Below are 24,020 nucleotides of genomic sequence, written 5' to 3'. Positions count from 1 at the left end.
GAGGGACTATTGGGAAGGTATAATTGGTTTTGAAATGTAGGAAGGACATGAGATTTGTGAGGGGCCAGGGGTAGAGTGATATGGTTTGGCTCTGTGTCCCCCCAATCTCATCTCAAATTGCAATCCTCATTTGTCAGGAGAGGGACCTGGTGGTGATTTGATCATGAGGGTGAACTTCTCCCATGCTGTTCCCATGACAGTGAGTGAGTTCTCAGGAGATCTGATGGTTAAAAGTGTGGCACTCTCCCTGCTCCCTGCTGCCATGTGAGACTTGCCTTGCTTCCCCTTCCACCATCATTGTAAGTTTCCTGAGGCCTCCCCAGCTATGTGAAGCTGTGAGTCAATTAAACCTGTTTCTTTATAAATTAGCCAGTCTCACATACTTCTTTATAGCAGTGTAAAAACAGATTAATACAACATTTTAAAATTTGATATAGGGAACCAACCCATGGAGACAGGCTTCACTGTATTAGACAACATCACCACAATAACCTGACATTTATCAGACACATCAGGTGATTGCATCAGGATTTCCATGATTCATTTAATCTAGAAGCAGGTCAGTTTTTGCTACCTTTACCCCAAGACCAAGATAACAAGAATTATTAGGTAGACCAGAATGAAATTAAATAATTTGAAATTTCTTCTTTCTTATACCATCTATAATCCTTAATTTAACAGGCTGTATTTGTACAAATGGAAATTAAATTCATGCTAAATAGAATCTTATCTCCATTGACCCCCTGAATTTATAAATAATAACCATATAAAAGTTTGTTCTACAGATTAAAACATAGAAACTTAATCATAAAAACTTAATGACGATTTTCTAACTAATGGCGTACATTTATTGTTCTTGAGTATGACACCACTTAAAACAATGGTTATACACCATGCTAAAAGGCTTGACTGATTCTCTTTACTAGTAATGAATGCATAATCATTTTCATAGGTCAATAGATTTGTCTTTTTTTATTTGGCTTTACTTGGATAAATGGAATGTATAATCATGACCATGCTGAAAATGTCACATTTAAAGTCAAATATTACTTAAATAGGTCTTATAAGCCCTGTTTTAAGCAAGAAGACCCCACTTCACATGTGAAGTGATGTCTATTAAGTGCTTCTAGAACATGTAATTAATGTCACTAAATAATTAATATCATTTTTAAATAGGCAAGGAATGTTGGCAAAATAGAAGATCCTAGTATGAAAAAAAGTCAGAGAGGCTTCAAAGAAATCTGAGAAAAATACTTTGTATGGCTCTTTTTTCTGATCTGTATAAAAAAGCAGATCAAGGCTGTAAAAATAATTCTGACTCACACAAGTAGTTTTAATTATAACATTAGGGACTTTATGGACCCTATAGGCATATGTTAACCCTCAAGTTTTAATATCATATGCCTGTCATCATGTTAACATTGCGGTTTTGTCTATTAATATCTCATGTTATATCTACGTAAATAACTCTAAATAAGCAAACCTTCATGTTAATGATACCAAGTCTAAAAGTAGCTAAATAAGCTGATGTGAACAAATCCTTGACCAGAGGAGGTACTGAGAAAGCAAAACTAATATCTTGTTTTGCCACCATGAGGTGTGATCATGCACTTACTTCACTTCCCACAGCCCTGGAAGAAAACTAACCACTTTACCCTGAGATATTAAAAACAATAGCAAAAACAGTGTGCCTTGAAATATACCCCTAACTATATAAAATCTACCATTTATATATGTTTCTGACTCCTCAATAAAAGGGAAAGAAGGGGGGAAGGAAGAAAGAAAGGATGGAGAAAGGTAGGGAGGTAGGGAGGAAAGGAAGGAAGGAGAGAGGAAGGGAGGGAGGGTAGAAGGAAGAGAGGGAGAAAAAGGAAAGATTGTATTCATAGAATTTGCAACACCGACTTGTGATCAGTCTTGTGCTTCTGATAATCATGTGAGAAAATGGCTATTTTTCCACCAGTTAACTATAAACTTGGTAGCCTCAGTCTTGTGTGTTTCTTTCCATCTAAATGTGTACTGTGTCTTTTATTTGGATAATCCATCCTTGTGAAATCTGATCTGCCTTTTAAGCTTTTGTAGGTAAACTTTATTTTTTCCATGAGGTCCTGATTTTAGGAAATGTGAACAATTGATGAACGTAACTCAAAATGAAATATTATAAATTATTTTACATCTCTCAATTCTAATGAACAATTGCCAAAACCCATTTATTATTTTCACTCAAAGGTATGTGATAAAATATTTTCTAAATTGTTTAAAAATAAAAATGGCATTTATTTGCAAATGCTGGCTTGGAGTGAAATCTATACTTGAAATATTAAAGGGGAAAATATCCAGTTGTTTAATGATTCATTTTTCTGTCCTATTTTCAGAATATTCGAACCAGAATAATAAAACTTTGACTATTCCTTATTCTAGATGATTTCTGGAGGAGGTAATTAAAGTCTCTTCTTAGCCGACATCGGTACTTCATGAATTAGACAGTGTTTTGATGTGGGCTCTTAGAAAAGGAAATGGAAAAGAAAGTATATCTTTATGAGTACTATGATCAAAAAAGAAGTGCTACTATCTGTGGTGGATTGGATGGTGGCTCCCAAAAAGATATGTCCCATGTCCTAACCCCAGGAACCTGAGAATGTACTCTTATTTGGAAGAAAGACTCTTTGCAGAAAGACTCTTTGCAGATAAGTAAGTTAAGGACCTTGATATAAGATCTTCCTGGATTATGGTGTGCCCCAAATCTAATGACAAGTGCCTTTATCAGAAAGGAGAAGGTGAGAAGACATGGTCACATAATAGAGAAGGCCACGTGGAGACCCATACAATGATGGAGACAAAGACTGCAGTAATGCTGCCACAAGCCAAGGAATTCCTTGAGCCACCAAAAACTCAGAGATTCAAGGAAGAATTCTGCCCCAGAGTCTCTTCAGAGGGAGCTTTTCCCTGCCAACACCTGGATTTTGGACTCTTCAACTCCAACACTTTGGGAGAATGAAATTCTGTTGTTTTAAGCCACCAATTTGTGGAGATTGTAATGGCAGCCTAATAAAACATTATACCAACAATCCCCTGTTTTCTTATCCTGAGCCCCAGTCAAGATATTCAGATGATCTCATGATCAACATGTAATTCATATTTGGCACAAGCATCTCTTAAAACAAGGTCATCTGAGTAGTATAAGTTTATCTTTGTTTTGCTGTACATTTTATGAAAACATTATTTTATGAAACCTGAGCAAAGTCTGAATATTTAAAAAAGGAGAGAAACATAGAACACTTTTGTATATACAGAAGTTTTTCCTCCTCCTTCATAAAAATGATATTACAAATAAAACCTTAAGAAATCCACCATGCATCCCTTCACTCTCAAGTCTTCTCAACTGCTCATCTACTTCTCTAATATTTTGGTTTAGGGTAGCATTACTGGACTTAGGAACAGGATTTTCACATTCCCATTCCATTTCTCTCTGTTCCATCCTTAGTTAACTTCCCCAAATTCTGTAGTTTTATATCTTCCACATAATTCATGCTACCTAGTAGACTTCTTGCCCCGCCCCAAAATTTCTTGGTTTTTTAATATTTAAATCTCCCTTCTTATTTGTTATCTCCACTTAGAATTTTCCTTGTGGCCATATCCACATGCTGAAATGTTCATTTGTATTTAGAGACCCTTCAGATAATCTATTGTCCCCAATGTCTTTTCAGATATAGCTAGTCAGATTATTTCCTCATATTCTTCAGCTGCAGTCATGAAAATCTTTCATCATCTCTAATATCTATTATTGTCACGAGACCATGCAGTTGCCACCACACTTTTGTTGGACTACAAACAATGAAATATCATTAATTTCTGAAAAACTTGCCCTAACCTGTATCACTTGCTTCTTTCACTCCTGGCTTTTAACATTGCAATTTGTCATAATGTTTTAATACCTTATTCATGTGGTGTGGCAGGCACTAATTAATTGCTATTCTGAGATCCTTCTTATATGAAAAAGTATAAAATGTGATTTGGATGAGGAATAGGAACTGCTTCAATCCAAGGCCCAGAAAATGCTTTCTGAGAAAAAAAAAAAAAATCCTCTGAAATTTGAAATGCTTAGGAACTAGCCAGGCGAATAGGGTACGTAAAGAAATGAGGTAGCAGCATGTTTGAAGACATTCAGAGGAAAGGAAATATGATCTGTTTGAGAACCTTAAAGAATACTGTAGTTTTTGGTATAGAAATTCTGGTTGAGAAATCACCTGATGAAATGGGAGAGATGGCCTGGTCTGACTACAGATGTTTAAGTTTATAAAAGGTTATTTTTCACAATATAAAAGTCAGATGTTTTTGAACTTTGACAACTGAAAAAGAGTAAAATAACTTAGGATTCAATAGTAAGAATCTTTAGAAATATATCAAAGTAATATGATTTTTAAAAACAGAATGGAAAATTGATGATAGCTGAGAAAATACCTAGGAGTGTTTATAAATGAATACATCATCATTTGCGTAACTCTTTTTGGTGGCCTAGACGGCTGACAGCTTGACACAATTCATTCTAGCTTTAGGATGTGAAGTGAAGGAATTAGTGACCTCTTTCATTGAGAAAGAAAGCTCTATGGAAATTATTGGCAAATTGTGAGTAAAGATTTTACTGGTTCTCTACATAACACAACAAGTAAGTATCAATGTGTATGGCATGACATCTATTTAAAATGTGTGTTTTATTGTAATAGAAATTAAAACCCCCTTGTACTAAGAAGTGGAAAAAGTGAAATTAATTTACCTGTAGTAACAAATTGATTATTTTTAGAGAAAAGAATCTGGCACTGATTCTTGCTCCTGTTGTTCAGGAAAGTCACATTTTCTGGAATAAGAGGAACTCATTATATTTAAAATATTATCACAGATGATAAATTCTCATTGTTCTATATTGGCATAAAAATGCTCTTTTAAACTGAACAAGATCACTCTCCAAATCATTTTTTCCTCCTAGGATAGCACTTAGTGATATGAGCTTAATTGAAAAAAATATATAAGGATATCATGCCCATGTCTTTTTGGTGACATGACATGAACTTCATGCTTCAATAGAAGGTAAATTTTAGTTGTAATGTGGAACAACAATGAAAAAAATAGTACCGTTTAGGAGGCTTTATTTTATCCTTGCCATTCAAATACAAGTGGGAGCAACTTAGAACAAATACATAGGTAGTTTTTAACTGCAATGTTTTATCAATAAAATAAAATAACTTTTTAAAGTTATAATGAGTTGCCAGGGCAGGGGAGGAGTGAGGGGGGAAGTTTACAGTGGTAATAGAACATAAAGGAAGTAAATTTAGGAAATGGTATATTCTGCTAAAGTAGTAAACTTCGTAAAATGTTGTTCCAAAAAAATGTCAAATAAGTAACAAATTTATTTTCGTTAAGTAAAAATTAAGATAAATTAAAAATAATAACTTTTGACCTTTCAAAATCTTAATTAGGCACTTTTCTTTGTTCTACATGGTAAAGAAAACTGCTCAAAAACTTCTTTCACTTTTTGCTTTTATTTGGGAATTCAAGTCGAAATTACATTGATATTATAGAGACAGAATTTCCGCAATGCAAGTTGATTGCTGGATTTAAACTATCTACTCTCAGAGAAATACAGTGAAAGAGACTGAATTGCTGTTATTGAGGGTCTACTATGCCATTATTTATTAGATTGACCTGAATCCCAATTTTGCCCTGGGCTGTTGTGATTTGTCCCAGTGTACTTATTAATATTGACCTCCTTTTGTTCTCAAAAGTATCCAGATTGGACAGTAAATTATATGGTCACTCTATTTAGTTTAATATCTGAGGCATACTTTTTATGTTTCTACCAGTGCAAACATAATTCTCGTAAGCAAACTTGTTGGAGAAGTGCCCATTTTTCAAACGAAGAAACTAGGCCTTCACATAAATAAGTAATTCATGTAATCCAGGAGCAAACCCCAAATTGCTGACTCAGAAGTCTACATCTTTCTATTTACAGAGACACACAGCCTTTTCAATAATTGCTGAATGAATAATGAAGTGAAATACTGTGTTAAGTATTTGAAGGAAAGAGTAAATGGTAGGACTGCAGCACTGGGAATCTATTGAATCAAAACTTCTAAATAGATTAAGTCAACCAGATTAACTTGCCTATTTCGTAAATATGGATAATTTTTATACTACTTCCTAAATACCTAAGCCTCAACTGTATCAGAAAGCAGCAAAAGGCAAAACAAAAAACAAAATAAACAAACAAAAAAATCTTACTAGATGTTCACTACGAATGGGGTAGTAGGTTTACTTTAAAATAGAACATTTTAACTTGATGAAGATCTCCAAGAATGATTCCCTGTGGTCCCAAACCTCATAGTGTCCCAAAAGTGTCCTGTGTATACATGGGCTTATTAAGTTTATGTTGTTTTTCTTATTTACATATTTTAATCTAACAATAAATTCTGAATTCCACATGGGAAGGTACCTTGAAATTTGATAAGAATTCAATGCATTTCTAATGACATATCGTATATTATATGTAGACCCTTCTATTGTTATATAACTTTATTTTATTTGAGAACTGACAACAGAGAGATCTAAGGAGGTTGACTGGTTTTCCAAACAAGGGCTCCTCAATTGTAAAACTAGGGTATTTCGGTAAAAAATTTATAACACTGGCAGCTCACACTCCTCATAGCTTTGATGCCTATAATATATGAACACAGTTACAACGATATGTACTATGTCTTTATCTCTATTGATTATGTATCTATCTATCATCTGTGTATCCATTTTTCTTTCTCTCTATCCATTCAGGTAATATAATATGAACTAAAAGTATTAATTTTACTTTAGTTCACAGCTTTCTAAGGGACTAGAGAATTGTTTATATCTCTTTTAACCTATCTTTTTGCATCTAATTATAATATCAGAAAAGTTAGCTGTGGGCCAAATTGAAGGTCCCATTTCAGATGAACAGACTCACTAGACAAAAGACTGACAGACCCTGAAAAGTTAACTACACCAGCGGTTTTCAATTCCATCCGTGCATCAGCATCTCCTGCAGAAGATGGGAAAACCCAGACCTGAGTCAGAATCTCTGGGGATGAAGCTCTGATATGTTACTTTTAAATATCACAACAGACATGTGGCTCATAGTGAAAAAATAAGATGAATTGAAAAAGAAGAGTTTTGGTTATAGAAAATTAAACCGCAATATGAGCGTTAAAATTTGTATCAGTTAAGATTATGATTGCAATCGACACTAGAAAAACCCAAGTGTTTTGAACAATAAGATTATATATTAAAAATAGAAATAAAAATACAAAGAAAGAAAATGGTAAATATGGAGGAAATAGAGATTAAAATTAAAACTCTTTGAGATTTCTGATACTGAAATTATCAGCAAATGAGAAACTACAAACTTTATGATATATGCATTATATCATAATAATGCTGGTATATCAAAGAGAAATATAAGGTAATAAACTTCATAATTAGTTCACTAATGATATTTAAAAATAGGCTTGGCATATGAAAAAAAGCTCAATATGACTGATCATTAGAGAAATGCAAATCAAAAACACAATGAGATACCGTCTCACACCAGTCAGAATGGCTATTATTAAAAAGTCAAAAAATAACAGATGCTGGTGATGTTGCAGAGAAAAGGGAACACTGTTGGTGGGAATGTAAATTAGTTCAACTATTGTGGAAAGCAGTGTGGCAACTCCTCAAAGAGCTAAAAACAGAAGCACCGTTCAACCTAGCAATCACATTACTGGGTATACCCCAGAGGACTATAAATCATTCTCCTATAAAGACACAAGCACACCTATATTCATTGCAGCGCTATTCACAATAGTAGAGACACAGAATTAACCTAAATGCCATCAATGGTAAACTGGATAAAGAAAATGAGGTACATGTGCACCATGGAATACTGTGCAGGCATAAAAAAGAAAGAGATAATGTCTTTTGCAGGAACATGGATGGAGCTGGAGGCCATCAACCTTAGCAAACTAACACAGAAACAGAAAACCAAATACCGCATGTTCTCAATTATAAGTTGGAGCTTAAGGATGAGAACATATGGACACAAAGAGGGAACAATAGACATTGGGGCCTCCTTAAGGACGGAGGAAAGGAGGAGGGAGAGGATTAGGAGAAATAACTATTGGGTACTAGGCTTAATACCTGGGCGATGAAATATTCTGTACAACAAACTCCTGTGACATATGTTTACCTATATAGTAAACATGCTCGTGTACCCCTGAACCTAAAAGTTTTTTTTTTTTAATAGAGCTTGGTAGGCATGTAACTTCTTGACTTTTCTATGATTTAACATATCACAAAAGCTCCTTTTCCACCTCATGTTAGATAGTCATAAACAATTCAAGTTACACTCAATTATTTCAGTATTCTTTGTCACTTCAAATTTACACTTGGGGAGCTCAAGAAGTTTCTCTTTCACTTCTCTCTAGAATTTTCTTTTCTAAGAGGTTGTATGACCACTATATATAGTGAGGAAGGAGCAAAGCCCCTGCCCTGTGGATGTGCTCTGTCCTCTGCTGGGATCCTATTCTCCACACTTTCAGGCAGAGAGCTTCTTGTTATCCCAGACCCCATTCTGCTCGCTAACTTTATGGTCCAGTCTAATTTATTCTCTAGATTCTTCTAATCACAATTACAAAACATCCTCAGAGCCATTTGCTTTCTGTTCCTTAACTTCCACTCTCTGCCAGTTAAGGAAATGTGAGATTGCTCCTCTTATCTGACCAAATCACATGGGACCTATCTGTGAGGATGTTCCAAATCCATGTTCCTGGCCCTAGGAGATTTGGGGAGATTTTTAGGTTTCCTAGATGATCAGGTATGAACACACAATAAGTCTTATCTATTCTTTGATTCCTGACATCCTTTCTTTTCATCGTTCCATACTGTGGCTAATTTTGAGACGAAAGAACTGCTTTCCCAGATCTCATTAGTGTCTAGCCCTTTGGTTTCCTCCTCAGACTTTCCCCTTTTTTCACTGCAAAATTTTCATTTAGTTTGGACAAAGGGGAAAAGAAGGATGGGAAAAAATAGTCCCACTTCCTAAAAGAGCACTCAAAATCCTTACTTGGCTTATGCTATGGTCTGAATGTATGTGTCCCCCAAAATTCATATGTTGAAACTTAAACCCCAATGTGATAATATTAAGAGGTGTGGCCTTTGGGAGTGATTGGGTCCTATGGGCTGTGGCCCTGTGAATGGGATTAATGTCTTTGTAAAAGAGGCCTGAGGGAGCTTGTGAGGCCTTCCTTGCTACCATGTGAGGATACAGACTTGGTTATAGCAGCCCAAATAGACTGAGGTAGCTTACCACTAGATCCTAATAATTGAAGTTATAAACCAAGAATTGTTACATCTTTACTCTCTGATTATACTTTCTCCCCATTCAGGAAAACTTCATATATTGTCATTCCTTTTTTTTTTCTTCTTTTTTTGAGACAGAGTTTCATTCTTGTCACCCAGGCTGGAGTGCAATGGCATGATATTGGCTCACTGCAACCTCCACCTCCCGGGTTCAAGTGATTCTCCTGCCTCAGCCTCTCGAGTAGCTGAGATTACGGGTATGTGCCACCACACCTAGATAATTTTGTATTTTTAGTAGAGATGGTTTTCACCATGTTAATCAGGCTGGTCTCGAAATCCTGACCTCAAGTGATCTACCTGCCTTGCCCTCCCAAAGTGCTGGTATTACAGGCGTTAGCCACCTCGCCTGGCCTCATGTATTGTCATTTCAATAAAAATAAATGTGGAAAAATATTTCATTTCAATGAAAGTAAATATGAAAATTAAAATAAAATACAAATGAGAAAAATACATTATAGTTAATTAACCAAAACATTCAAAACAGTCTCTCCCACTCTCCCTCTCACTGTGTGTATGTGTGCTTGTGTGTGTGTGTGTGAGACAGAGAGAGAGAGACTGGGTATAAATTATGGTAGGTACTAACGAGAGAGATTTTTTTTAAATGAAAATAGAGACAAACAGAATTAATTACAAAGTTTAAAATATTAGCTTTTAAGGTATTCTCAGTGTAAGATTGAATATATGTGTGATCTTGGTTATGTTTGGTTGGTGGAAATACAATGTAAGAAATTAGTAGATATGCATAAACACTTTTTGTTAATAGAAAGTTGTGTTTCTATCAACAATATATTTGGAGACTCTGGTCGGGAAAATATATAGATTCATGTGGCTACAAGAAAAAGGGAGAATCTGCTGCTGAGTTTGGGAGACAATTTATCTAAAGGATATATTCGATAGAAGAGTTTGAATTTTGAATCAAAAAGAAATTCAATGAATCTGAGAATTAAAATTCAGAACCTTATTTTGAAATTGAGATGTGCCTTTTGTTTTTAATTTGGATATGATAAGACCTAGTTCAATAAACCAAACATGTATTTATCCACATTTTTTCACCTCTCATGCTTGTTGGCATTGCTGTTTAGAAGTAAGTCTAGAATAGAAGATGTCTGCGCACGTGCCAATGTTGGCATTTCAGTGAGTCTGGTTTGGTGATGATTTTGTGCCTCTGCTTATTTGTTTTACCTGCTCCTTTCCACTGCGAAAGAGGTCTGATTCCACGCAAAGAGGACTGGATGGGGGCTCAGTCAAATTTGTTTTCTTGCTGATGGTTATACGATCACAGGAGTATTGACGAGTTATGCACTAGGAGTTTTCACTTCAATTTTTGTTCACAGTTCGTGAGACTGCAGGGAGAACATGTTTTGTACTCTACCTGAAATGAGAAATGAAGACTGTGAACTGCTGAAGAATATTGGAAGAGGAAATTAGACAGATAAAGCTTAAATTCAGCAGTTTGATGAGCTAAAACTTGATAACTACACACAAAAGTGGAAAGCTGAAAAAAAATTCATAGCTTTCTGAAGTACATGGAAAAATAGTCAAGAGAAATTTAAATGCATAAATATAAAATTTCCCAGAAGAAAATCATTATTTTACATCAAAATTGTCAGTGTTAGTGGGCTATTTGAATTGTTAAATCTAGAGTATATTTTCAAAGTACAGTTTCTGATTCTAGGAGAAAAGGAGTCATTTAAAAAAAAGAGTTGGCCATTTGTGAAAAACAAAATTAATAGTTGAAGGAAAAAAGACATAGTTAGCTTTTAAACATAAAATCTGAGGCTTTTAATTCTTAAGTAAATTTAATTTTTAAGGACTTTAATATGACATTCCAAGTTTTGATACAAAATTGCTACTTTTCTGGGAAAATAATTTTGCTTTATAAATTATTATTACTCATCCATTTGTTCATTAAATAATCAGTAAGCAGCTGCCAGACAAGGTGCTAGGGCCTTTTTCACAAGATGAATGAACTCAAGTTATTCAGAGACAAGAATGAAGAGACATATTATTAAAATTTTAACACAATGTGAAAATTGCTTTAATTATTCAATTTCAAGTATTTTTGAGTGCTTACTTAGCTTCAAGCTTTATATCATGAGTGGGGATAGAGTTTCATATATAGATATATATGACAGAGGCTGGGAGCGGTGGCTCACGCCTATAATCCCAGCACTTTGAGAGGCCGAAGTGGGCGGATTACTTGAGGTCAGGAGATCGAGACCATCCTGGCTAACATGGTGAAACCCCGTCTCTACTAAAAATACAAAAAATGAGCCGGGCATGGTGGCAGGCGCCTGTAGTCCCAGCTACTCGGGAGGCTGAGGCAGGAGAATGGCGTGAACCCGGGAGGCGGAGGTTGCAGTGAGCCGAGATCAGGCCACTGCACTCCAGCCTGGGCGACAGACTGAGACTCTGTCCCCCCCCCAAAAAAAAAAACAAACAAAAACAAATTAGCCAGGTGTGGTAGCATGCGCCTGTAATTGCAGTTCCTTGGGAGAGTGAGACAGAAGAATCGCTTGAACCCAGGAGACAGAGATTGCAGTGAGCTGAGATCGCGCCACTGCACTCCAGCCTGGGCAACAGAGTGAGAGTCTGTCTCAACAGGAAAAAAAAAAAAAAAGAGAGAGAGATGTGAGAGAGTGAAGGAGAGATGTATAAACAATGAAATTATGTCAATCCTATACAAAAATGAGGCAGACAAGTGGGAAGGACGCCCCCAGAAAAACTCCAGCTGGCCTTGGGCACTGGGGTGGAAACTCAGGAAGTTCCTGTGGGTTTTGCAGCAGGGAGGAGCTTAGCCCCTCCTCTTCCTGTGTGGAACCTGGGATTCAAAGTGCAAGGCGGGAAGCGCACCAGCAGGGACTCTGGCTTTGTGGAGTGTCTGTGTTTCCCCCCTTTTCCATTTTTTTCACTCCTCAAATCGTCCGCTAGCCTAAATTTTCGTAGCTGTGTGATAAGGACCTCATCTTGAGCTGAACTAATGAAAAGTCCTGTAACAAAAAGACATTTTATGTTTTACAAAGTGATCAAAAAGAGGTGGCTGGGTCTTTTTGAAAGCATCAGAATATGCTTTCTAAAGAAAGTCAACATTATGCTTCAAAAAGGTGGTACAAAATGTGCCTTATCAACTGATATGGAGTAACCAGGAGTGTACTTCACGGAAGAGGTAAAGATTGAACAGATTATTGAAACAAAATAAGGAAACTGTCAGGAAAACAAAGAGGAAAGGATATTTTACAGAGAAACCAACATGTGCAAAAACAAGAAAGTGCAAATTAGCAGATGGCATTCCGGAAATTTTAAGTCATCTGGCACTGACCAAGGCAGCCTTAGAAGTTCCCCTGAACCTGACTCAACTTCAGACAAGTTTCTTCCTGACTCTAGGCCCTTGATCTCTCTTTTCTTAGAGCAGTTACTTTAGAAAAGTTAAAATTGTAAATTCTTTCGCTGCAGCTTAGAGATGTAAATCTTCTCTTGCAAGTTTTACAGACTAGGAATGTCTTTCTCCAGGTCCTGAGAGTCATCCTTTTGAAAAGTATTCACCAAGAAAGATGGAGTGCCTTTATCCAGTCTCTATAGAAATGTAGGAGCTTAACTTAGATAAGCACGTATTAGCAAACACAGATGGCCGAATCATGTTTACCAACCTCCCTGCAAAGTTCTCTAGTACTTTGTCATTAAAAACTGTCCCATCTTTTGTTTCAGGGGAGTTAAATTTAATCTCTCTCCCCTATTGCAATAGTCTTGCCTCCCTCTGCAATTGTCTTTGCCTGTCAACTCTGGCTGGTGTCTTTTTTTTTTTTTTTTTTTTTTTAAGCACATGACAGGGAATTTGTAGAGATAGGTAATGTTAGGGTCACCCCAACCAGACCGTTCCCCCTCCCTTCCCATGGGTCTTACAATGCAGTCTTTAGTGACATCCGCACAGCTCCCCCAGGGCTAAAGACAAACCCCCCTTCACTGACCCCCCCAGTAACTATCCAGTCAGTTACAAGATGCGGTTGACATGTCTGTTCACCTTGCATAACAAAGCTGGCAAAAAACATCTCCAGGATGCGGTCAAGACACCTGCACACCCATTTCAGCTCCCCCACCCTGACCCTGTTCCTCGCCCTATAAAGCCCTGCAATGGTCTGTGAGCAGGGCTGCCTCCTCTGCTTTTATCAGGAGGTAGCCCGGCAGGACTGACAATAAATCAGTTTGCCTGAACTCGGCTGTCCTTCCAATTATCCCTTACAGGTAAAATCCAGAAAATGAAGGTTTTTGTATACCCTTAGGGGAAACGTTTTAAGCAGGGAAGAGGAAGACAAACTGATTTGGAATCCTAGGACTGGAGGAAAGCCAAATTATAATGGCAGTTTGTCTTATATTCCCCCACCGAACAGAAGAAGGCCACACAGGCCAAGTGTTTCCCAGCCCATAATCTAGCAAAAGAAGGTGGCTCAGAAAGGATTAAGTCTCCCTTGGATCAAATGCATATCCCTCCAATAATACCAAGCAAGATTCCACCAGCAAGAGGAATCAATCAGGACCCAGTAAACATAGAGGGTCCAGTAGAAGCACGCTCCCACCACGCTTATCCTGAAACCCCACTCCCACATCCAGGAATACCCAGGTAGCTGTGCACCAACCAGCAAGAGGGACCTCGCCATAACAGGTGGTGTGTAGACTAGCCCAATAAATATATTATAAAATACTCCTAGAACCAGTAAGTGAGTTCACCAAGGCTGCAGGTTACAAGATCAACAGACAAAACTTAATCACAATTTGTATGCAAACAAGGAATATTTAGAAATTGAAATTAAAACTCAACTACCATTTGCAATCATTCCAAAGAAAATTTACTACTTAGGTAGTAATATAACAAAACATGTACAGAATTGACATGGTGAAAACTACAAAATGTTAATAAGGGAAATTTTTTAAAATCAAATACAGATAGATTAGAACATTCAACATAGTAAAGGTGCCAGTTCTCCCCAAATTGTTTTATATTAGTTTGGTGCAAAAGTAATTGCAGTTTTTACCATTGAAAGTAATGCCGTTTAAAAAAAACACAATTACTATTGCACAAACAGGTGTAAGCTACTATAAATATTGATATGCAGGTTTTTGCATAAACATAAGTTTTTAGTTGGGCAAACACCTAAAAGTAGAGTGGCTGGGTTGATAGTGAGTGTATAATGAACTGTCAAATAGTTCAAATGGGCTGTACTATTTCCTAACACCTGTGTTTGAATGTTCCAGTTTGTCTGCATTCTTGCTAGCACTTGGTATTTTGAGTATTTCTTAGCCACTCTAAGAGATTTGTTGTGGTATCTAGTTGAGTTTAATTTGCATTTCACTAATGACTAATGATACTGAGTATCTTTGATAAGCATATTTGACATTTATGTATATTCTTCGGTGGAATGTGTGCTGAAATATTTTGCCTAGTTTGTATTGTTTTTTGTATATTTTACTGAATTTTAAGAGTTCTCAATATATGCCAAATGCAAGTCAGAGAGAGTTCATAAAGACAATAGAACTATTTAATGAAAAGGTGATAGCCATATAGATAGCATTGTAAAACTGCAAATGAGGATTTTTATATAATAGAAATTGAAACTGGGGAAACAGTGTTATCTTTTGTTGTTATGTTTCATTTTTTTTTGGACATGGTCTTGCTCTGTCACCTAGGCCAGAGAGCAGTGGTGTGATCATGGCTCAGCCTCCTGAGTAGCAGGGATTATAGGCTTGCACCATGACACTCGCTAATGGTTTTTAATGTATTTGTTAAGATGGAGTCTCATTATGCTGCCCAAGCTGGTCTCGAACTCCTAGCCTCAAGCAATCCTCCCCGGTCAGCCTCCCAAATGTTGTTTTTAATACTGTTTTAGAGTGTCAATACTCTGAGTTTAAAAACTAGTATTTTAATGGAAAACGTAACTCATCTGTCCTTATACTTTTGCCTTATTAAATCTTCATAGTTAAATATATCTTATTTTCAGAACTTGAGAAAATTAAATAATATTTATATAATTTAATCATATTGACAACTAGGAGAAGTTTCTTTAGGCTAAGTAAACTTGTGTGCTTATGACCGGAAGGCAGGGAAGTGGTCTGAGCATCAATTTGAAGCGTTATCGATATGTTTTTTTCTTTTGTAAAATGGGAATGATAATAGTAATGTCTACCTCATACGGTGGTTTGGGAAGTTAAATACGATAAACCAGGTTAAATATTTAGGGCAGTGACTACCATTCTTATTCAATACATAATTGTTATTATGATTATTTTACAATCTTTAAAATACTTCAGTGGTTTTGCAAATCTCCACTTCACTCTATCTGTATAAAGATCCATACTCCTTTTTTTACACCAAATAGGAAATAAAGGATATAATTTTTTTAAAAAAATGATTTGAAAGAAAGCTGACTTTCATTAGAGTGTGTCTGAAGCAGTGTTGTTATTGTGTGATCCCATATCAGAAGCATCTGTACCTGATACTTTGTTTCTATTTGTCTTTCAGCAAGCAAGGAAAACAGAAAGTACCCACTGTGATTTTCTAGTTATTTTTCTAAGCCTTCTCAAGCAATTATTATCATCAATTTTCATCTAGCATTTTATCTTCTGTCTGGTTCACTTCTTTGTTTCTCAGGAGCACAAGTCTTTACGTAACGACGTGGGTAGCCACTTCCTTTTTCCTTTGAAATGGATACTTCTCCTGGCATTTTAATTTTGGCTCAAGTATAAGAGTTATCAAGACTCTCAGAATTAATAATGTAAACAAATTCTGTCAGAGAACATTTGAATTGGACGGTTCTGAAAGGGAAAACTGCATAGTTTAAAGTGACTTCCTCTATCACATTGTAAGATATTTCCTTTCTTCCTTTCTTTAATAAAAGAACCATTTAATTACTCCTGTATGTCTTAGCCATGGAGGCATGGCTATATGACAAGAGGCAGATGGTCATGACATTTTAAATATTTTTAATATAAACTTTGGTTTTTAAAACCGTTTTAATTTACAGAAAAAAAAATGCAAAGATAGCACAGAGTTTCCATGTATCTCCATACCCACTTTCTCCCATTAGAAACATCTTACATTATATAATACATGTTTCACAATGAAAGAACCAATATTAACACCTCGTTATTAAATCCATGCCTTTTGTCAGATTTCCTTAATTTTTTCCTAATATCTGTTTGTGGTTCCAAGGTCCCATCCAGGACACCACATCACAATTAGTCACGTCTTTTTCAGCTTCTTTGGCTATTGCAGTTTTGCCCTTTCCTTGTTTTTAATGACTTTGACAATCTTGAGGAGTACTGGGAAGGTATTTTGTCGAATGTCCCTCAATTAGTGTTTGATGGTTAGAATAATTTATACATATTTGGAAGGCCACAAATGGAAAGTGCCTTTTATCATATCAAGGCAACTGCTATCGACATTCCTTGTCACAGTTAATGTTGGCCTTCATCATCGGGCTTAGGTAATATTTGTCCATTTCTCTAATGTAAAGAAGTTACTTTTTCCGTTTTCCACACTGTACCCTTTGAAAGGGTGTCAACTTGCATAGCCCACATGGAAGAAGTGGAGAATTATGCTTCTCCAGACTCCTAACATACAATAGTCTTTTAACGGTCTTTTTACTGCCTTTCTAAAATCTCATATAACTGAAATGATATACCATGTAGCCTTTTCAGACTGGCTTTTTTCACCTACTATTACGCACTTCAGGTTCATCCATGTCTTTTCATTGCTCAATGGTTCATTTCTTTTATTACTAAACAGTATCCATTGTATTGATATGTCGTAGTTTGTTTATTCATTAGCATACTGAAGGCTATCTTGTGACTTACACTTTCTGATGATTATGAATAAAGCTGCTATATACACTGACATGCAGGTTTTTGTGTAGACATAAGTTTTTTTTTGTTTTGTTTTGTTTTGTTTTGTTTTTGAGACGGAGTCTCGCTCTGTCGCCCAGGCTGGAGTGCAGTGGCGCGATCTCGGCTCACTGCAAGCTCCGCCTCCTGGGTTCACGTGTAGACATAAGTTTTCAAGTCAGTTGCATTAATATTCAAGAGTATAATTTCTGGATGTTGAGGTAAGACTATCTCTAACTTTGTAAGAAACTCCCAAGCTGTCTTCCAAAACTAGCAGTGAACGAGAGTTCCTGTTGCACTGCGTCCTTACCACATATTGGTATTGTCCAATTTTTTAAATTTTAACCTCTTTAACAAGTATGTAGCAGCATTTTGTCTTAATTTGCAATTTCCTAAAGACAAATGTTTTGATAAAATTTTCCTATGCTTATTTGCTATCTGTACATGTTCTTTGATGACGTGTCTGTCAGATCTTTTGCTCATTTTTTAATTGAGTTGTCTGTACTATTATTGTTGAGTGTTAGGTATGATTTACAATAAAGTAATTTCTTTTGGATTTTTGCATATTTCCCTCAGTCTGTGCCTACTCTGTTCATTCTCTTAACAGTGTGTTCTATCCTGAAAATGAAGACAATTGCCTTCTTCTCACAGAAGATTGAGCTCAAAGAACTCATGAAGACAGAGAAGCTGAGAAGAAGTGGCCTTGGGAAGAATGACTTCTTGCAGAGCTGCAGTTCTAGCCTGTTATCCCCTTGAAGAAGCACTTGTCAAGCAGAGTGTGAGAACTTAGACACAGAAACCAGTAGTAGTGGAACATCAAGTGACCATGCCTGGAGGTAGGCATATAAATACAGTTATATCCCACCCAGTGGACTAGGCTTGTGTGTTTAGGGAGTATACACAAGAAATGGTTTTTCTTTTCCCTTTCTTATGTTGTTGCTGAATACTTCATGCACAAGGAAAAAAATCATATCCCAAAGAGAGAGTGATTGGCTTGTTCAGATTTTGTTGTTGTTCTTCCCTGTTATCTGATTAATGGAAGGAAGTATGTGTGGTGGAAAATATTTTTAAAGATATATATGTATAGATATATATATATATATCATGCACAGTATATAGGGGGTGATGCACAGGTAGGAGCTGGCAGTGCAGAGAGAAGACATTGATCTGAAGAAACAGCTCCTAACAGCTTATGGGGCACTCACCCTGTGCTCAAGCAATCATTGTCAATGACAAAGTGGCCTTTTAAGTTATAATTGTATTAAATTAGGCTGAGCACGGTGGCTCATGACCGTAATCCCAGCACTTTGGGAGTCCGAGGTGGGTGGATCAGGATGTCAGGAGTTGGAGATCAGCCTGGCCAACATGGTGAAATCCCGTCTGTACTAAAAATACAAAAATTAGCCAGGTGTGGTGGCGCAGACCTGTAATCCCAGTTACAAGGGGAGGCTGAGCCAGGAGAACCACTTGAACTCGGGAAGCAGAGGTTGCAGTGAGCCGAGATCACACCACTGCACTCCAGCCTAGGCAACAGAGCGAGACTGCATCTCAAAAAAAATAATAATAATTAATTAATGCTAATAATTTGTATGTTTTATTTGGAGAGCTTGAGTAACTTTAACTCCTAACTAAGCATATGTGTTTTTTTGGTTTTGGTTTCGTGTCTTTTTTCTTTTGGGTTGATCTGTAACATGTTTGAGTATAGGAAATAGTGGGTTATTCTTTTGGCTTTGCTATTCACTGTGAATTATAAAATATAAATTTTTGTGAGATTTCAAAGATTATATTTCAAAGATTATATTAAAAGATAACATTGCTTACAGATTTAAAAGTTGTGATTATCACAAGAATGTGATAGTGGGGGGATAAAATAACTAACAGAATAAATATTTTTAAGATAAAAATATTTATTTTATAAAAATAAAATAAAAATGGTTTCAAATATTTCAAATGGTAACTTTCTCTACCCACTGTCACAGCCGTGAGGGTCTCTCTCTTACCTCTTCACAATGATAAGTTGGTGGGGTTCCTAGAAGTAAAAACCCACCAAAGTATGGAAGCCTCCATAAATGGTACCTCTGAGTTTCTTATGCTCGTGCTGATTGAAACTCAGCCTCATCAAAAAGCTTCAGCAGTTCAGAAGAATTACCTTATAAATGTTACTACCAGTTTATGGCTTCAGAAACTTCTGCTCCAAATAAGCAGACTCCAGTTATGACCCTCTGTATTTGCCTGTCTCCAGATTTCAGGATGATGATTTGCTCTATGACTTCAGTTCTCTAATGGGTCCAAGAAAATTCATTGATTTCAGTTTGCTCAGCTTTTTTTTTGCTTGTTGAAAGAGTGTATGTAACATTCAAGTTGAAAAGCTATTGTCATCAACACAGTTTTTAAAAATTGTATTTTGTTTACAACTTGTTTATTAAGACTTTATAGTGACAGTTACGTTATGCTTATTAATGTTCCTGGTGACAGACCTTTATTTGAATTTTATATATGATTTAAACTTGTCTTCATATTGGAAATATTTAAGGAATTTTGATACTTATATTCACTTCCATCAAACCAAGATCCCAAAGGTTAAAAAGAATCATTAACTAATTTAGTAGTTGGAGACTCAATAGAGTGATTTCAATTGAGTTTGAACTTTAAATTAATTGTTATAATACCTGATAAGTCTGGCTTCCTAAAGTATCATTTCTTTATCTTATCATTCCACATTTTGAACTACATACGAAAATAAAAATCATTTGAAAATTTACCTATAGCTTGGAAGAAATTTTGAAATTTAACCACACATGTATGTGTGTACACATGTGCACACACACACAACTTATTCCCACAGGTATTTCCTGTAGCAGTTAATAATACACCTTCCATATATTACATATTTAGTAAAGCTTTTAAAAATGATTCAATTTATGTAAAACATACAAAGAAAGCATATTAATCTTTTACTGAGATGGGAAACTGATGGATCAAAATATATGCGAGTTGACATTGTTAGCCACTATCCTTAAGGTGGATATCAGTTTAACATGGTAACATATTCCTGTTCACTTTTTGGATAATAGGCAGTAGGCTTTTGTGCGTCCATCTGGAAATTGTTTGTTGGGGACCATTCAATGATCTGGTTTTGGCCAAAATGCCTGTATGGGTTTGTCAGATAATATTATAATTCTTTGGCACCATGCATCAAGAGTAGTCCAGCAACAGGAAATGAAATTCATTTTCTCACTAATGTTGGTTGAGTACAGAGGCCAGTTTGTCCTACATGTGTGCGTAATGTCACATACCTTTTTAAGAAGATTTCACTTGGGGCCACCAGAAGCCACTCTAAGTGGGCCAGAGGTGATTTTCATATTATAGCTTTTATTTCTCTTGTTGAAAAATTGTATGTAAGATTTGAGTTGATTGACTGTTTTCATAAATACAGGTTTTTAAAAACGTGTTTGTTTAAATCTTGTTTATAAATTTTGTTTATACTCATCTTGTTTATACTTTCTGGTGACAATTCTATTGTGCTTATTATTCTAGTTTTCTTACTGTAGAACCAAAGACTGGCATAGTATAATATTCTCTTTGAACTTCTTCAAAGATGTGGTCTCTGAGTGTTGTGGGTTAGAGATCTTGGTGAGAACTATCCGTTGGTATAATGATCAATTGACATTTTCTTTTGCTTTGATGATGTCCCTTTTTGAACTGATATCCACCTTGATAATAGTCAACTTCTTAGGAACCATTAGAGTTATTAAAATACTTTTAATCTGCTAACCATTCTAAATTATGGATAATGTAAGATAATTACATTATCTTACTGCAAAGATACTTACATTAAGCATCTTTATTTTCTCTGACGCTTTTCGAAATCATGAACCATCCCAAAACATTTCTACTATTAGTGTATATAAACCTTCTTCCCTTTATTCATCCAGCAAGCTATGGGAATGGAAACAATTCTGTTATCTAAGAATATTTTCATTTCTGGAAAGGGGTCAAAATGGTGAGTTAAAATTTGTTCCAGTGTATTCTGCCTGATATTTTCTGGTTTCATTCTTAGGATATGACCTACAAACAAATCAAGATTAAATATGGATTTCTGGGCATGCTTTAATTAATTTATTAGTATGTTTTAATAAATCTACTAGATATTTAGGAAGCAGTGGTTAGGGGGCCAAGAGCTTCCCTCTTCTAATGGAAGAAGATTAATAGTATTTAAAGTATTACAGTGATGAACAGAAACGTGGAAAGAAGAAAGTAATTCAATTTTAGAAAGTAAGCCTACTTTGTTAGGAAATATTGCATACTTTTAATGGGCAGCAAAGACTGGCAAAATAGGGAACCATTAAGTTTAAGGTAGAAAGTAAAACTGTTAGTAGAAGCCTCCATCAAGTTTCAACTTCTGCTTTCAGCTTAGGAAAGTAGGATTTTGACATTGGGTTAGTAGAAAAATAGTTGCATGATACTGGTTTGTTGAGATGGAAGAGATATTTGACTTGTTCAGATCTTTTATGTATGAATAGGTAACATGATTCATGATGACGCAGGCTCATAATGAGAGGTTGTTGAAGGGCTAATTTTTAAAGCATGAAATGCCTATATGCATAAATTCTCAGATAAGAGATTTGATTAACAAAGATTTGGTTAAGTGATACAGTATTGTGTCAATTTCTGAAAGTCAACGTGGCAGACAGAATAAGAAAATGACTCCTAAAATGCCCAGATGTGCATGTTCTTGTATAATCCTCTCCCTTGAATATAAGTAGGATCTTTGAATGTGATGAATCTCACTTGAGGGATTGGATTATGTAACACAGAAAAGGTGAAAGGGTTTTGCCGCTGTAACTGAGATCTCTAATTAGTTGACTTTGATTCAAAAGGGACATTATTCTGGATGGGCACTGACTTAATCAGGTGAAAGCCATAAAAGCAAAAGAATCTCTAGCTAGCCTTAAAGAGAAACAGCTGTATTGAAAGCTGCCAGTAAAGAGGGGGAGCCTCTAAAAGGAGAGGACCTCGATGCTACAACCACAAGTAACTAAATTCTACCAACATTAATGAGCTTGGAAGAGAACTTTGAGCTCCAGAAGAGAACTGCAACGTGGCTAATGCCTTGATTTCGGCTTGTGAGACCCTGAACAAAGGACCTAGTTAAGTCTTACCCAAACTCCTCATCCACAGAAACTGTGGTGTGATAAATGTGTGTTGCTTTATGCGCCTAACTCTGTGCTAATTTAATATCTAGCCATAGAAAATGAATACATTTGGAAACCCATTGTTGGCTATAGTGAATGAGACCCAAAGAATCATCTCTAAAATCTCCTGGTTACTAACTAGAAAAATTCTGAATGGTTGCGATCTTTCAGAAAAGAGAAATTTACCTCTTTGGGATATATTATGCTTCAGATGATACACTTTACTTTGAGAAAAAATTTTAGTCGCCATCAGAAAGTTTATAGACTATTAGAGATAAAACAAGTAATTAGATGGATGGAGTCAGTCCTAGAGCTCAGCTAAACTTTAGAATACCACAAAGTATGGTAGAATATAGGGAAATGTAAGTTCCTTGAGGCCCTGGTTAAAGACTTTTAAAAATTAAGACAATATCTCAATAAGCCCTAAGTCATAATTACAGTGTACGTTATCGAATTTCTCAGAAGAAAGCAAACAGATGACTCTGAATTAAACAGATTCTAAAGGAACAGAAAACAGATTTACAGCTGTAAAATATGCAATTTCATTATGCGCCAAAGACAAAATAATATTTGAATTTGTTACTACAGAGAAGTGGGAGATCATTATTCAATTTATACTCCTGAGATTCTGAACAAATTTATATCACTGCCCTGTGTTTTTTTTTTCTTTTTCTTTTTTTTAAATTTAGAGAAGTACTACAAGGAATAGTACAAAGTTTCATGATTCACTTCTCAATTAGGTTTTCATCTATTGATTTTAGTGCTTTGTTAGGCCTTGGTTTTAGAGGGTATGGGGCAAGTTTGGGCAGATATTTGGAGGGTTTAGTCTGAAACTGATAGGTTCAGCCTAAGTAGTATTACAAAATCAGTTTAATCTATGCCCAGAAGTATGACTACTTCTTTGACCTTCAATTTGTGTAAAGAGTACAGGTAAGGCAAGGTTTAAATAGCTATAACCTGCTTGTGATCGAGGGCGTCCTCAGGAAATGTGCAGGAACAGGCCATCAGGAGAGCTTTTATTTTACAGGAGACACTCACACCACCCCATTTGGTTAGTGGATGTGATGTCACAAAGGAGGAAAGAATGTTTCTCAATTAAGAGTCTGAGGGGGACAATTATGCGCTGGGGCATGCAAAGTGTTTGAGGGTTATTAGAGGTACCTGGCACCTGATAGTTATTCAGTCCCAGGGAGAAGTTAGGTAACAATGTCAAGATGTATGACAGATGTCACAGGGCCTATCAATCAAAATGTTGAGTTTTTTTTTCTTTAATAATTAGAGAACTTTGCCTTTATGCAATGAAGGGACATTGAGCGATTTATTCCCCCTTGCAGAAACTTCAATAATTACCCCATTTGTATTTGTTCCCTTTTGTTTCCTAGCTGTAAGAGTGAAATTATTTTTCCTATACTCTTTCAGTTTAAAGTGTATAAAACCGTCTTTTTCAAGAGTACTCTAGGGTTTAACAACTATAGTGTTTTTACTTGAATCCCAAAGTAAACAGCATCTTTTTGAAATTCTCAACGTATAGAC

At 35.9% G+C, this 24,020-nt stretch overlaps 1 protein-coding gene across 6 annotated transcripts in view; it reads right to left on the bottom strand.

Moving 5' to 3' along the window:
* Positions 1-23,557, bottom strand: part of ADAM29 (ADAM metallopeptidase domain 29) — a 100,609-nt gene extending 77,052 nt beyond the window's left edge. For 2 of the 6 annotated variants that reach the window (XR_010133545.1, XR_010133543.1), the window contains exons 1-2: positions 23,445-23,543; positions 10,603-10,792 (exon numbers count right to left, since the gene is read on the bottom strand). The gene's annotated coding sequence lies outside the window, so the exon portion shown is untranslated. Of the gene's footprint in view, positions 1-4,774; positions 4,856-10,602; positions 10,793-21,125; positions 21,232-23,444 lie in introns of those variants that run through there. The other 4 variants (XR_010133544.1, XM_055384460.2, XM_019024979.4 and 1 more) reach the window with 4 other exon arrangements.
* Between the last annotated feature and the right edge of the window lie 463 nt (positions 23,558-24,020).

The sequence above is a fragment of the Gorilla gorilla genome, chromosome 3, assembly GCF_029281585.2.
Source record: "Gorilla gorilla gorilla isolate KB3781 chromosome 3, NHGRI_mGorGor1-v2.1_pri, whole genome shotgun sequence".
NCBI lineage: Eukaryota > Metazoa > Chordata > Mammalia > Primates > Hominidae > Gorilla > Gorilla gorilla.
The sequence above is the reverse complement of the archived record's forward strand: the minus strand, read 5'-3'. Positions and strand labels throughout refer to the sequence as shown.